The sequence below is a fragment of the Dermacentor variabilis genome, chromosome 10, assembly GCF_050947875.1.
Source record: "Dermacentor variabilis isolate Ectoservices chromosome 10, ASM5094787v1, whole genome shotgun sequence".
Lineage (NCBI taxonomy): Eukaryota > Metazoa > Arthropoda > Arachnida > Ixodida > Ixodidae > Dermacentor > Dermacentor variabilis.
Window position 1 is genome coordinate 24,052,518 of NC_134577.1, and position 15,199 is coordinate 24,067,716.

The following is a 15,199-nucleotide window of genomic DNA, read 5'->3' on the forward strand; positions in this document are numbered from 1 at the left end:
TCAAGGAAAAGACCACCTATTTGTTTAAACAAGTAAACAAAAAACCCGCCGTGGTTGCTTAATGGCTGTGGTGTTGGGCTGCTATAAGCACGAGGTCGCGGGATCGAATACCGGCCACGGCGGCCGCCTTTCGATGGGGGCGAAATTCGAAAACACCCGTGCACTTAGATTTAGGTGCGCGTTAAAGAACCCCACGTAGTCGGAATTCCCGGAGTCTCTCACTACGGCGTGCCTCATAATCAGAAGGTGGTTTTGGCACGTAAAACCCCATATGACTTAATAGTTCTGCGGAAAACCGCAAGGTGGAGGGAAGTAATTAAGAAAAAGGAAATGGAGACATCTATCAGAACGTAGCTAAGTGCTACCAAGGAAACCCGTACGGGATTCCTCGAAAGAAAAGCTTCGCAGTTGAAGAAAAATTCGTCCTGGTCCAGGACTCGAACCCGGGACCACCGCCTTTCCGAGGCATCCGCTCCACCATCTGAGCTAACCAGGCGGCTAGCAGATGGCAGGCGAAGTCGAATTTACCAACAACTCAGAAGCAAAGGCAAGGGTTTGACGTAATAGTTCTGCGGAGACCCGCAAGGTGGAGGGAAGATATTAGTTCCCTCGTTTCTAAGGCGGTGCGGAGCCCTTGTTAATTGCATTCTTATCACTCATTACAAACAGCGATAGACGGGTGCTGTTACAGACTCGGCTTTACAAAAGACAAAGTTTTCTCATCGCCGTATTGTTCGCGGCACTGATTGGCTAATCTAGCGGTGCTGTTTGTATTGCACAGAGAGATATGGCAGAGGGAAAGAGAAGTTCCCCGTGAAAAAGCTGCGAATTCTATATATACAAACTGCGACAATGTGAAAGGGAACGCCTAATCTGCACGCGAGCGATTCCTCTAAACATGTTATTACTTCGACCCACAACTCAGTGCTGTTTACTGTGCAGTACTCTTGCTGAACAACCTCTATCAGTGAAACATTTGTTTCTTCTTGTTTCATAGGGCGGAAGGTGAGAAATATCCGGCTTTACACGGAAACCTAATGTTTAATTTCATATTGGGGCCTCGTTTACACGTAACAGCCTTACATACTATATACTCTGCACAAAAAGGCCTCATGGGAATGACGATGGTGGGGTACAACAACAACAACAACAACAACAACTACAAAGAGATTACTAACGAAGGAAAATGATCATGGAATGTGTCAGAGCATGACAAATACGCAAGCGGAAGTCAGTTAATAATGCCACGTCAGCCAATCGCAGGCAGCAGAGCTTTGGAAGCGCGAATGCGCTCTCCAGGAGCACTATCTGCTGAAAGGAGAAGAGGTACAGTCTTCGACTGTCAATACGTCGATCCGGAGATCGAACCGACGCACGGCACTAGGGCTGTATTTCTACATATCATGTACCTACTTATCGCCCAGTGCGCATTACAGCAGGGAGGTCCTATAGGCGAAGCGAGGTACAGGGTTTATGCACACTGACACAAAAGCAAGAAAAAAAAAACACGTAAACACTCGTATACACACACACACACACAAAAAAAGAACAACGAAAAACACGAAAAAGTCACGTAAAATGAAAGTACAAGAACGGTGGAGGTAAACAACTATAGTGCTACCAGGGGGCGCGCATCACGGGCAGCAAAATAGCTCCCGAATATACAAGCATATATGCATGACAGCACATAACATACAGGTCCCCGCCATACTAGCTATAGCCAGCCTACCACTCGAGAACACAAAGAAATACACAAATGGAAACAGTTGCGTTTTTAGTCGCGTTCGTGAGTGGCAGGCTTATATGGCGTATGCCCGGGTTTTAAGACAACTATTAATAACGATTGCGATTAACGCAGCGAACGGAAAACAGCGCGAGAAAAACAAGGACGAGAAGGCGCTACACACGTGCATGTAAGTCAGCGCGTGTGCAGTTGTCGAATGTATACATATAGCACATGTTTACAGCGCAATATATTTTCTTGCCTCTGTAACAATATAGAGGCAAGAAAGACGTCTATAGCCTCTCCAGTAGAACACTGATACGGCGAAACTTCGTCATTCATGGCTGCAAACGATTTTGTGACTTTACAAACTATAACCGGTCATATTCGAGGAAAACAATGCGTTAAAAAAAATTAAAATATTATGAGAAATTAGGCAGTGTGCTCAAAACCTTACTGCCTTCGTGCGTTTAGAAAAGCAACGGCTTGGAAACTTACGCCAATGGAGGCAGATATAAAGCGCTGCAAGTAACGCCACAAGGAAGTTCGAAAGCCACAAGCACCAAGATTAGACGAGAAATGGGGAGAACGCTCAAGCTTCGCCTTTAAGAGTGTAACGCGACAGCAGTCGATAATCCCTGACCGTTTCTCACGCTTTCCGGCAACTGCGGCTTATGTAACCGTAATTGTTTCCCGGAAACGAAGGCGAGCCCGGGCGACCCTTCCGGAGTGTGCCGCTCCTACTTTTTTTATGGTATGTTCAAATTACAATCCGACGCTGTGACATGTGTAGGTTGTGTGCAAGTCGTACTTTGCGAATATTTCGGCACATTTTACTTTGAGACATTCAATTAGTTCAGCCTGTGCGCCAGGCGGAGGGCCTGCGTGGATCGGGTAGCGTGGTTCTGCATGATTTTTTCGCGCACGGGCAACGTCGCCGCCGCCGCCGTCGGATTTTCTGAGACACGGCGCCCTTAACGCTGTCGCCTTAATACGTGTCACTACATACTTGCCCATCATTCCCAAGATAGCTGAACGACCACAAGGCCACTGGCCAATTGAGTCATTTTAGCAGAAAGCTCTCTAATACTGATAAGTGATAAACGAAAAAAAAAAGGAACACTAATGACATTTTCCCGCAGATTTTGAGGCCCACCGTTCCTCAAGTTCCGCGGAGAAAACTTCGATTGCCACACGGGCATCGTTCATCTGCACTTTTTTTTTTTTTTTTTTGCGAAGAACGCGACGACGCTCTGGTGAACATTAAACGAAGCGTTCAGCTCGACAACGATGCGCTGACAGAAAGGCCTCGAGGTATACGAGGCATCGACGTCGCCGCCCACAGTGGCCGCCACGCCGCGTGAACGCGCTCGTCATATCACGGCCTCCGAGATCTGCGCATGCCGGGACGCCGTCTACGCGTGCCAGCGCGCGCCATGCTTACGTTCTGCGAGCAACAGAACAAAGCGAGAAGCCTCGGAAAGCAAGAGTGCCCTCTGTCACGGGGTCCCTCTTACGGCCCGCAGCTGAAAGCCGCGGCACTGTGAATAAGAAAAGCCCCCCGCGCGGTCCACGAACCACCGAGAGACCTTTCAGTGAATCTAGCACGCTGCTCAGCGAACGTTGCCTCCTGGTCCAGAATGCTTAATGCCCACAGCGGGACCTCCTCTCGATTCGAAATGCGCGGCGCACTTTCACGTGAGCGACCGAAGCGAAGTCGTTTCGAGGTGAATGCGCGCCACAAAAGGCACACTTGGCGTAAGAAATGCCCTTGTTACTCTCTGCTGATCTCTTTCTGTCTCCTTCCTATCTCTCTCCCTCTTTGTTCATTCCGCGGTTATGTGCGTGATGCAGGTGGGCCCTCAGACTACGACTCCCCCCTCCCCCCTCCTCCTTTCTATGGTGGGCACGGTTCGTTGATGGAACAGCTGCTAAGAAGGAGTTCCCATTCACGCTTACCGAACACGGGAACGCCGTCATCGCGGCGCGCTCGCTTGCTAGTTCCGTGCATTGCCATTCACTGCGGTATAACGTAGGTCGGCAAAACCCGCAATACGCCGCGCTGAGCGCCTGCGGTTGGTTCGTTTGTTCGTCCCGGACCTTATAGCGGTGCCTGGAAAAGACGTGATACACCTCGAAGCGCGAGCATTGAGAATGAATACGCGTAACCTGAATAGGCATGCGCAGGGCTCTCAATTAATTAATTCATTCATTCATCCATCCCAAGACACCTACCTTTCTTTTTGGGCATGTCTAGAAATGTCAAAGATAAGCCCTCATGAATCTGCTAAACTGCGATGCGCGGTAGTGCAATATGCATTTTCTCCGCAGCTTACTTTAAATGTCCTGCGTCCATGCACTAGCTACTATAACAGAAACTTCGTCTGGATACAAAGAAACGATAGATTAGCGGTTTTCTTTTTTTGCGCGGAAAAAAAAAACAGAAGCTGTTGATTGTATAACGCCATTATAAATGTTTAGAGGTTCATTTGCGGAACTTTCTTCAGTTCAAAGACATTTAAGAAGCTGCATCTTCTTAGGAATGGAAAACAACCTACACAAAACTCTTCCAATGCGCTTAACAAGGCAGTAGGCATTCGTAACTAAGGATAGTTAATAAACATTAACAACAGGCGCGCAATTCTTTTATACGACATCGGGAGCGCAATTCGGTATGCATGGGCGAAAGTTTTATGATCTCTTCGGTTTGAAAGCAAGAGCTACAGTGGAGAGACAATGCGAGCACAAGAACAGCTGGATAGTCTCAATTCTTTTTTTATTATTATTTCTTTAATAGGTCTTCATTGTCAAAGAAATAGCATTGTGCTCACGGACTGAATTCGGATCCTTGTTTTTATGTTGGCTCTGCAGTGTATTCGTTAGTCACTGCACAAGCTCACGTATACAGTGCGCATATGACGAACGGATCAGCACATAACTTGTGTAGATTTCGCACGCGTAGATTTCTATCTTGCGTCTAATATTAAGGTTTTGAGATTGACGCAAGCACGTCTGTTTGGGATGCGACGTGACAGAAGTGAAACGCGCGCGCGGCACCGACCAAGAAATAAAGGTTTCAGAAGAAACACTAGCAGAAGTGTGTTTTTTTTTTTTTTTTTGGATCCTGCGATAGAGTGAGTCTCCCGTGTTGAAGTCGAAGCGTCTTGGGGCAGCTGCTCTTCTCACGGCACAGTGCGGCCCATGGAATGTTAAAAGAAACACGGCAATGTGCGGCTCTCACTGGCGTTCTACAGCGACAGGTGCTAAAACGAGCTATGCTAATGTAATGCACAGGCGTGTAGAAATGTGCCACGCAGCGTCAACCAACTACTACAACTCATCTGCCGCAAGGGCGGCCGATTCAGCACGTTCCAGATATAAATGTTTCGCACGCACTTTACGTCCACGTGTTCTCTTTAAAATAGCACTTAAGGTAGGAATAACTTGTGCAGAAATTAAATTAATTAGATTAGGCCCCGTACCAATACCAGAAAATTCCACCGTTACAATGAATGAATGTGGCTTCCCTCTTGTCAACACCCGCCCTCCTCCTCTCTCCTCCTCCTCCCTAGGTGACGTTTTCGAAGGAAGGGTGGCGACGCCACCGCGAAGTTCGCGCACTAGCTCGCGGGGACGTCATGCATTTTGGCGGCGTCTGCTCGTGGCCCTATAGGTGATGTTTTCATTCATCCATTCACTGATGTTTATTAAGACAACATTTATCGATAAAGATAGACCACATTGTATTGCAGAAAAAAAAGCCAAAGATTGAATTTAACAAGTTTGAAGAACAATTTCTGAACCACAACGGTTCAATTAAACCCGAAGAAAAGAAAGTACTTCGATAACCGTGACGTCACACCAACGTGCCCCAGTGCTGGTGTCGCGGCGCGAAATTAGAAAAAAGGAAATTTGCATCTTCACCATCGCAAAATATAACTACAACGAAGTTTTGAAAGAGTTTATTATCTCTCTAGACTGATTTAGTGATAGTGGACCGAACCGCACATCCTACTGCTTGGTAATGCGCCAAATGCCAAGTTGCTCTGAATGGGTTCCTTATCGGCCCCAGTATAAGTACGCGTATTCAATTCGTCGTTGCCGCAGAAGATGTCTCCAAGTGCACACTTGGATTTCTATTTAACAATCTTACTAAGAACGCTACGGACAGTTAATTTCATCGCGAAGAGCACGATGCGTTGCAAACGGCAAGAGAAGACAAAATGCAGTTTTCATCAATTCCATGCCGCGGACACGGTAACTACCTCTCAAGGCGAATGCACCGGGACAGACGAAAAGCCATCCCAATATGTTCACAGAATGGTCTCACTTCCAGAAGGCTGACAGATAACGATGCTACTTACCTTCCGTGATTTGACGAGACCAGACGGGATCAGCGTTGCATATGGCCGATGGGCAACAAACACTCGGAAGGAATGGCACATAATCGGAAGAAGATACGGAACAACTTGTCGACAGTTCTGGACCGCGCCGCAGCTGGCTGTTCCGCCTGAACGGCATAAGTTCGGCCATTTCGTCGACACGTCAGGGCTGTGGGGGGGGGGGGGGGGACAACGTTACGAAGACGTGATGCATCACAGAAATACAGAGGATGGCAACTGACGATCTTAACGCACCGGATTCACGGGGGCCAGTATCTTGTGACGTTGCATTTCATTTTCGACTCTTATCGCTCTTTGCGACGAACGCGCGATCCCAGCGATAGCGACCGCGCGGCGGCTCACGAGCCAACAACCAAGTGGACGGAAAATGAAATGAAATGACACATTTCACCCGCCGTGGTTGCTCAGTGGCTATGGTGTTGCGCTGCTGAGCCCGAGGTCACGGGATAGAATTCCGGCCACGGCGGCCGCATTTCGATGGAGGCGAAATGCGAAAACACCCGTTTAGATTTAGGTGCACGTTAAAGAACCCCGGGTGGTCAAAATTTACAGTCATCCACTACGGCGTGCCTGGTCAGCGCAGTCTCCCAGGAGGAAGGTGAAGGTGAAGAAAGGAACACAACGATTATGGCCGACTGGAGCAGACGCAGCCGCATTTCGGCCCTATAATGACGGCATGACGTTCTTGCGCGTCGCAAAAATGAACGTGCCAAAGCCGGGTGACGCCAAAGAAAACGTCCGAAATACGCTCCATGGGGTTCAAAGAAACACCAGACTCGGTGGCGGCCTACGAATTCAGCAGTACAGCTCCACTCGCGATGAGAGTTAACGTTTTCATCCTTCTAGAAACATGGTTTAATAGTACGGCTTAGTATAATATTCAACGGTGGTTGAACAAGCGACATGCTTCTGAAGCGATTGTTTCGACAAGTCCCCTTGTCGGAACGTTTGATGAAGCCCGACACATCCCCAGTTCGACCACTGTTTATCGTTTCACGTATTATTTCCCTCAGACGCCATGTTTTGTTTCAGCTCAACATATTGTTGCTCGTCAGCGTCGTCCCTGTGTAAACGAAGACGTCTATATACGGTTGCGCATCGCCCCTCGGAAGGCCGAAGTGACGTTGGGCCTCCGGTTTACATAGACGCGCTGCACGCAACTTTGCGCGCAGGGAGAGCGTCGACTGTCGTTGATGCTGTTTTGTATGTGTGAATCATCACCACGGGAGCTCGCGGGTGGGTAGAGGGCGTCGCGTGACGCATGACGGCGCGCTTGATCGCTGACGTAACGCGGCCGACGGCGACCAAGCTGCTGCTGACGCTTCGCCCGCCTCTTGCCGCGCGGGAATTTTTCTAGGTCGCGGTGCGCTGGACCTATAGCCTCCGCCGCCGCTGTCCGGAATTGGTGGTGGTGATAACTTTATTGCACACAGGGGAGTTGCGGACACGCAGGTCCTTGGGCCCCCGCACGGCCCCACTGCACTCAAACGTTCATGTCCCGGAGGGTCATGACGCTGGCAGCCCGGCCTGTGGCGATGGCTTGCTTGGCCGGGTCCTCGGAGCGCAGTGGGGTCTCCCAAGCCTCCCAAGTAGTAAGGTGCTCCAGGCCCCGCGGGGGAGGATCCGCCGGGCAGAGGAAAAGAATGTGATCGAGAGTGGCTTTGGGGTGGTGGCAGAGGGTACAGGAGGGGTCGGTGTGGACGTGGTGATAGCGCGAGCGTATATAAGGGGGAGGGTAAGGTGCGTGTTTGGAGCCGCCTCCAAAGTGTCTGGTGATAATTGTCGAGGGAGGGATGGGGTGGGGGGTAGAGCCGACGCTCAGTTTTGCAGGCTTGCGTCAATTCAGTGAATGAATGCATGCGCTCCCGTGAGAACCCTGGATCGGAGGCCGCCGCTGCCCGGTTGAGAAAACCTCGGGCTAAAGCGTTGACAGCCTCGTTTCCAGGATTCCCAGAGTGGGCAGGCACCCATATGAGCTCCATGTGGCGGGGCGGGTATGCAGCGAGAGAGTTCAGTATGCGAAATGCAGGGACATGAACTCTCCCGCGAACAAAATTTAGTATCGCAGTTTTAGAGTCTGATAATATATACCGGGCCTCCGTGCGCGTACTGTCCGGAACAGCTAGCGCTGCGATGAGTCCGGGATGAACCTCGCAGGTTCTCGAAGCTTCTCGCCGAGGTGAGATTTCGGAGAAGCGTCACAAAGACGAGTTTTGTTTCAGAAGGCGCAACGATCGCGCTTTGGCGACGAAGGGTGTATGCCGTTTAACCCCAAGGCCTTGACGGCGAAGTCGAGTGGATTCTGCTGCGCTGTGAATTTAAATAAAAATTTAAATCGCGTCACCACCGTTATTCGCCAGGAGTAATAGCGCGCGCGCGCGCGCGCGTCTGTGTGTGTGTGCGTGTGTGTGTGTGTGTGTGTGTGCGTGTGTGCGTGCGTGTGTGTGTGTGTTTGTGTGTGTGTGTGTGTGTGTGTGTGTGTGTGTGTGTCTGAGAGAGAGAGAGGATCTATGCATATGCGCGTCGATCAGTTCAGTTCGAAGAGTCTTATAAACATTATAGTCTGTAACAAGCGGTCATTACCTATACACACGAGAAATGAGGTAACCTTATCGTGCATTAGCTAATTGACAAAATTCTCACACGGAGCCAGCCTTGTGAATAATACAATTAATTCTTTTTCGTTATTCACTTTAGGACACACGCCCCAATTGCGAAATTCGTGCTGATATGTAATGAAGTCTTATCCATTCATAGCAGACATATAGTGCGCTCAACCCGCCGTGGTTGCCTGGTGGCTATGGTGTTGGGCTGCTAAGCACGAGGTCGCGGGATCGAATCACGGCCACAGCGGCCGCATTTCGATGAGGGCGAAAAACCCGTGAACGTTAAAAAACCCCAGGTGGTGCAAATTTCCGGAGTCCCTCACTACGGCGTGCCTCATAATCAGAAAGTGGTTTTGGCGCGTAAAGCCCAATAAATTAATTAATTCGTGCAGTGCGCTCAGCGGCACTTTCGAGAAATAGGGCCTCATTATCTCTACACAAGTTCACTGATGTTCGTATCAGTAGTTTCAGAAAGGTGTTTTTAACAGAGTCTGCCCGGGTCTTTATGAGATTTGGCAAAGGACTACACTGAATTCTAGATAAACAAAAGGCCATACCTATGTAGTTTTTAGAAACATTCCTGCGCCCAAAGCAGCCCAAAACGAGAAAGAAAGAACGCTTCGAAGTTCATGACGTCACAATAACGCCGTGGCTCTGCAGGGTCTCGGCGCGATATTTCAGAAAGGAGGATTTACCGTCCGCGTTCTTGAAATACTGTATAATCAACGTTCTTGCGCCGCATGAATCAAAGCAGGGCCGGTATTATGTAAGGATTGCTTTCGCTCTCGTAATTTTCTTACCGATACTCAGTTCACGGCCGCCGTTGATGCCAGCGATAACGTGCGTGGGTGGAGCGTCACTCGGACAACTAGACGAAAGGCGAAAAAAGGAATAGCGCCGAAACAGAATCGCAACGTTATCACAGCAAATATGGTTCCGAAAGAATACTTTTTAAACTGATTTAGTTTTCATCTTTGGCTTCCACTATATATACACCAGTACTCACGTATGGGGCAGAAACCTGGAGGCTTACGAAAAGGGTTCTGCTTGAATTGAGCACGACGCAACGAGCTATGGAAAGAAGAATGATGGGTGTAACGTTAAGGGATAAGAAAAGAGCAGATTGGGTGAGGGAACAAACGCGAGTTAATGACATCTTAGTTGAAATCAAGAAAAAGAAATGCGCATGGGCAGGATATGTAATGAGGAGCGAAGATAACCGATGGATATTGAGGGTTACGGACTGGATTCCAAGGGAAAGGAAGCGTAGCAGGGGGCGGCAGAAAGTTAGGTGGGCGGATGACATCAAGACGTTTGCAGGGACAACATGGCCACAATTAGTACATGACCGGGGTAATTGGAGAAGCATGGTATACAGAGGCCTTCGCCCTGCAGTGGGCGTAACCGTGATGGTGATGATGATGATATAAAAAAAGAAAGCCACGAGAAAGTGAAACCGGATACCGTGCGCAAGCAAACGAATGATGACCTTACCTTCGCCGCGCCCTTCACCGCGTTTTCAGAAGTCTTCTTATCAAACGAAGAAGAATGGTAAAGTACAGATAACGGCACTCTGGCCAACTCGATCTTTGCTAAGTCAACAAAATATATATACATAAAATACAGGTAAGCATGAAGGGTCGAGTGTAGGGGTTGAGCGCCAACAAACCGGCACATCTCGGATGTCGACGAGATATAACGCAGTTTGTCGCGGTTCTCCGTGGAGATTCGTTATCGCCGCGACTTCCGCATTTGCTGCACGTTGCGGTTGAGTGTCGCGCAAGATAGCGCCGTATAATTGGCCGTCCAACCAGTAAGATAACGTGAGCGACAGCGAGCAGCGCCAAAGAAAGAAGAAAAGAAAAAAAAACGGAGAGACAGGCATATCTGTGTTAAGGGCAACGCGCGAGCATCCATTCCTGGGACGTGATATGTAGCGAACCCGAAACCGGACTGATCCCGAAGTCTTTAGACGCGAAACCGTGGTGTACACGGTGTACATCTCAGAGTGGTAGACGACAGTCTAAATGAGGGAGAAAAATGAGCCGGTACGCACGGGGCAGATTGGACAGTTTTAGCCTGTCATCGTAAACCCTTAAGCAAAATTACACCCTTTTGCCACACAACGACAAGCGTCATCTGTCTTGTCCGCATTTCCTTTTTTCAGCGCGGCGAGCCCGGTACTTTCCAGTAACGAACGGCGTGCGCGTTATCAGCATGACATAGCATTCCCGACAGGAAAGTAGCGGGCGCGGCGTTTTCAAGAAAGGAAACGCAAGCAAGGAAGATGACGATTATTGTTGTGTGGCATAGATACACCCCAAAGGGTGTAACATTGCCTAAGAGTGTACAATTCCAGTTTACAGAATACCTCTACAGTGACCTTAGTATACACACGCACTCTTATGCCGGAAAGCCAGATGGATCTAAGGATAAATGGCGAGGATGTGATCGCTAATGACATCGCCCTTGAATGGATGCGGCGACAAGTCTACCGAGTTATAAGCGAGTTACGTGTTACTATCGATCGCAATCTAGTATTCAACCTACCTGTGATCCTGAAGTACTAAAGCGCCAAACAGACGGCACAAGAAGAGACACAGACGAGCGCTCGCCCGTGTCTTGTGTCGTCTGTTTGGCGCTTTAGTACTTCAGTAACATGCACCCACTATAGCCCAACAAGAACTTCTGCTTGAATACCTATAATTTACCTCATATAAGGTTAACTACATTGCCGGTGACAACTCGGCACCTAAGTTCCGTGATTTCTTTTTCTTCTATTTTTAAACAAATACTGTAATTATATCTTCCTTATCACCACTGACCAGTCAACACTGCCACCAGCCCGCAGCACTTCTGGAAAGTGGACCTTACCCATATGCAATTCTGGATGGGTGATGTTTTTTTTTTTTTTTTTGTCACTTGCTGAGCTGTCTCCCGGTTTTTCAGGCCGCAGACAAAGGCATCGCGCTGTTGCAAACATTTGCTCCTCCAATATATATTTTTTTTGTCCTCAGCCAGCCAGCTCGAGCCTCCAAAAGCATCCCACTATCTTCTGTCTTATCGTACGAGCTTTATCTTTCCCAATTTCTTGTCCTGATGGCAGGAGCGCAAGTAGCGACATCCTGTGACACTCAGCCCAACCACGGTTTGTGTGTTGCGCGCAGTCGTCTCGGCGACGTCAACGATGGTTGCTGTCTGCTGATGACACTTTTGCACCAGCAGCAAGTGTAACACGGTCGTTTTGCATTTTCAGTTTCGTATGCTCTACGGTTGCACACAGCGTCACAAGATCGAACTCAAAGCACGCTCAAATTCTACTCTATACTGTGTGCATACGTGTGCGCGTGCGCGTGCGTGCGTGTCAAGCATTACGCTTAAAATAAGAAGCTGAAAGCCGTGTCAGCCCGCCGCCGTCAAATAAGGAATTTCAATATGTCCGTAAGCGGCTACGTGCTATGCATACGTGATGAGCAGTGATAGGAACGAGTCCCGTTGGGAGGAGGAGGAAATAAAGAGAGAAGGCAGGGATGTTAACCAGAAATGCATCTGGCTGGCTACCCTACTCTGGGGGACGGGAGAGAGGGAATAGAAAGATGAGGTAGAAAGAGGGAAGGGGGAGGTAAGCTGCGGTGAGCTTGCGCACGTACACAGAGGGCCTGAGTGAGTCAAGGGCGTTCACATAGGCCAGTCGCCCTCAAGAAAGATAAAAGTGCCTTCACAGCTTCGTGGGCCGACGAGCGATGGGGACGCTCTTCAAGCAGCACCTGCACAGACAACGGCCGATCGCCCAGTCGTCGTAATGCGATATATAACGTTTGTCTTTCCTACTGAAATCGATGACCCTGGCAGAATAAATGTTCGATGTTCTCTTCGATGCCCCAGACGTCGCATGCAGCACTGTCGGTCAGTCCAATAAAAGTAGCGTGCGCCTTCGTGAAACCCACTCCCAGCCACAGACTCAGAAGGGATGCCTCACGTTGGTGAAGCCCGGGTGGAGGTCGGAGTTGGAGCGAAGAGTGCAGTTCGTGCAACCTGGTGCGCCTTATACTTGAGATGTTCCACTCTGCTAAAGAGAGTTCGCGCGCCAGGTGACAGGCGGCCCGGATCGGAGCGGCGCCGAAGAAAGACACGAACACGAAATGACACACTTGCGAGGTGGTATCGAGAGGTTTCGAGACTGGCTTTGTTTTGAAGAGGTAGAGAGAGACAAAGAAACGTTTATTATTCGAAACTGTGTCCCGAGCGAGGCCCGGTATCAGCGTAAGGTGGGAAGGCTCCTTAGTCCAGGAACCACTCTGGCTTCGACTGCTCTCTTGGCCCTGGCGACGAGTTGTTGTTGGTCTTCCAGGTCGCCGAGGGCGAGCTTGGCCTCCCACGTTTCGAATAGGTGCTTTGCTTCTTGTGCTCGCTTTGCGTCCGTTTCCGGTTGCATTTAAAATAATTTATTTATGCATGCATCCAGACACTCCCGCCTCGGAAATGGTTCCCTTGCGAATCAGTGCAAGGCTCGAGGTGCTCTTGCCTTGCGAATGTGCCCCACAATACAAGACTCCTTACCTGCACGTGCCCAGCGCATTCTGAGATTCGCGCTTTACTTCAGCGCTCGTATCAGAAAACGGCCATCTTCGAGCTGGATTTTTTATTTTGTGAAGAGTCTGTCTCTCCCATCTCTCGCAGAGTAGCATGTAGGCGAACACTTTTACATCTGCAAAGCTCTGCGGCTAAATTAAAAGAAAAACTATCTGCACTTTTACAGCGAAACTGTTGGTAAACGCCGCAGCAGCGCTCAATTGCAGTGATATATACTACGTTCAAGGCTGTGAGCAAGAAAACAGATCCCGAGAACTGGCTTATGCAGCTCCGCTGTATTTCGCGTATTAGCAAGTTGTCAGACTGGCATACATATCTACGAAACGGCGCCAAAGAAAGACATGGACACGGACTGAAACTCAGAAGACGAGCTGAAATAAAGCGCGAACCGCAGAAGGCGCTCGGTACGTATACGCACAGGAAAGAATACTTCTATATATAACACATCTATATTCGCAGAACGGCACCAACACTGCAAACACTGTATCGATGCGCAAGGGATTAACCATTTCCAGGGCGGCATGCATGCAGTGCTTGAATGCACATAAGTTACTTTCTTTTTCGTAACAGAGGAAATCTCGAAACTTCATTGTACCACCTAGTAACTGTGCTTCAGAGAAATGTGGCAGTGGAGTGCAAGAAGATATGCAAGGAAGACCAACTGGCGCCACCAGGCGTTGGCGTTGACCATTTCCGGCCTCCTTTGTCTAGGAGTAGCTCGGGCGCTCACCTTGAACGAATTGAGCGCTACGTGTCTGCAGCACGGGCTGCTACAACGTCTAATACCCGTCTTTTTGCAACACGCTTGGTTACAATAGCTGCGCCAGTGATGTGATATCGTAAACATCAGTTTACCTCACGCGGTAAAACCTGAAAAATCAATACAATTACAACGACCGCACGCAGCTATATTGCTCTAGCCGTGATGCATATACGTATACATATATATGGGACGATAAGGTGAACGCAGCCCAGGCGAACAGCCTGATCGTATATAGTTATAAGCGATTGACCCGATCTTCCAGTGGACTCTTCCACTGGACTCTTCCAGGATCTTCCAGGGGAGGTATTCTGTAAGAGTCCACCCTGTCCATTTTGGCCGTTCCTGATTGGCTAGGGCCGCTCGTATACTCCTCGCTCGCACAGCTGCGTCCAAGCAGAAGCTGCCGAAATGGACAATCCACTAGGTGGACCCTTACAGAATACTCCCCCCCCCCAAGTTTGTTGCAAAGGATTGCGGGGGGGGGGTGCAGCGTCTTAGAATGCACGTCCTTGTTGTGGAACGCCAGCAGAGGACCGATACCGCGAGTCTTAACAATAAGCTGGCATAAACTCGATGCCGCTGAGGACGGCTGCATCGCGACCAATGGAACCGCAAATATATACCAAGCCGCATAACCATTCTTTCCGAAAACCACAACTGTAACGTTAACCCCATACACGTATAGAGGATTCCACCGCGGCTTTCGCGGTCTGGCAGGCACGTGTCCATTAATGCAACGAGAGCCACGCTTCGTCGACTCCACGGATGACAGCTGCGCGGCACGAACAAACAGTTCCATTAGGACCATGTAACCACTCCTTCCTGTTGCCACGGCACTCGTAACAGAAGAAAGAAAACGCCGGTTTTAGTCCTGGCATCTCTACGCGTTCCTGCGGCAAGAATGCGTGCAGCGCATATGCAACAGCACTAAGACCCGGTGCGGCCATGGATGCGCTCAGCAGGATTGCACGGACACGCCAGCGCTATCGGCGTGAAAGAGAACAGGAGGGGGGGGGGAATGAAGGGCGTCCGCAAAGCAAGCCGCCACCGTCGCTCGCGGAGCTTCGCCGACGTCGACGACGTGCCTCGTCCATGGGCCGTTGCCCCGGGC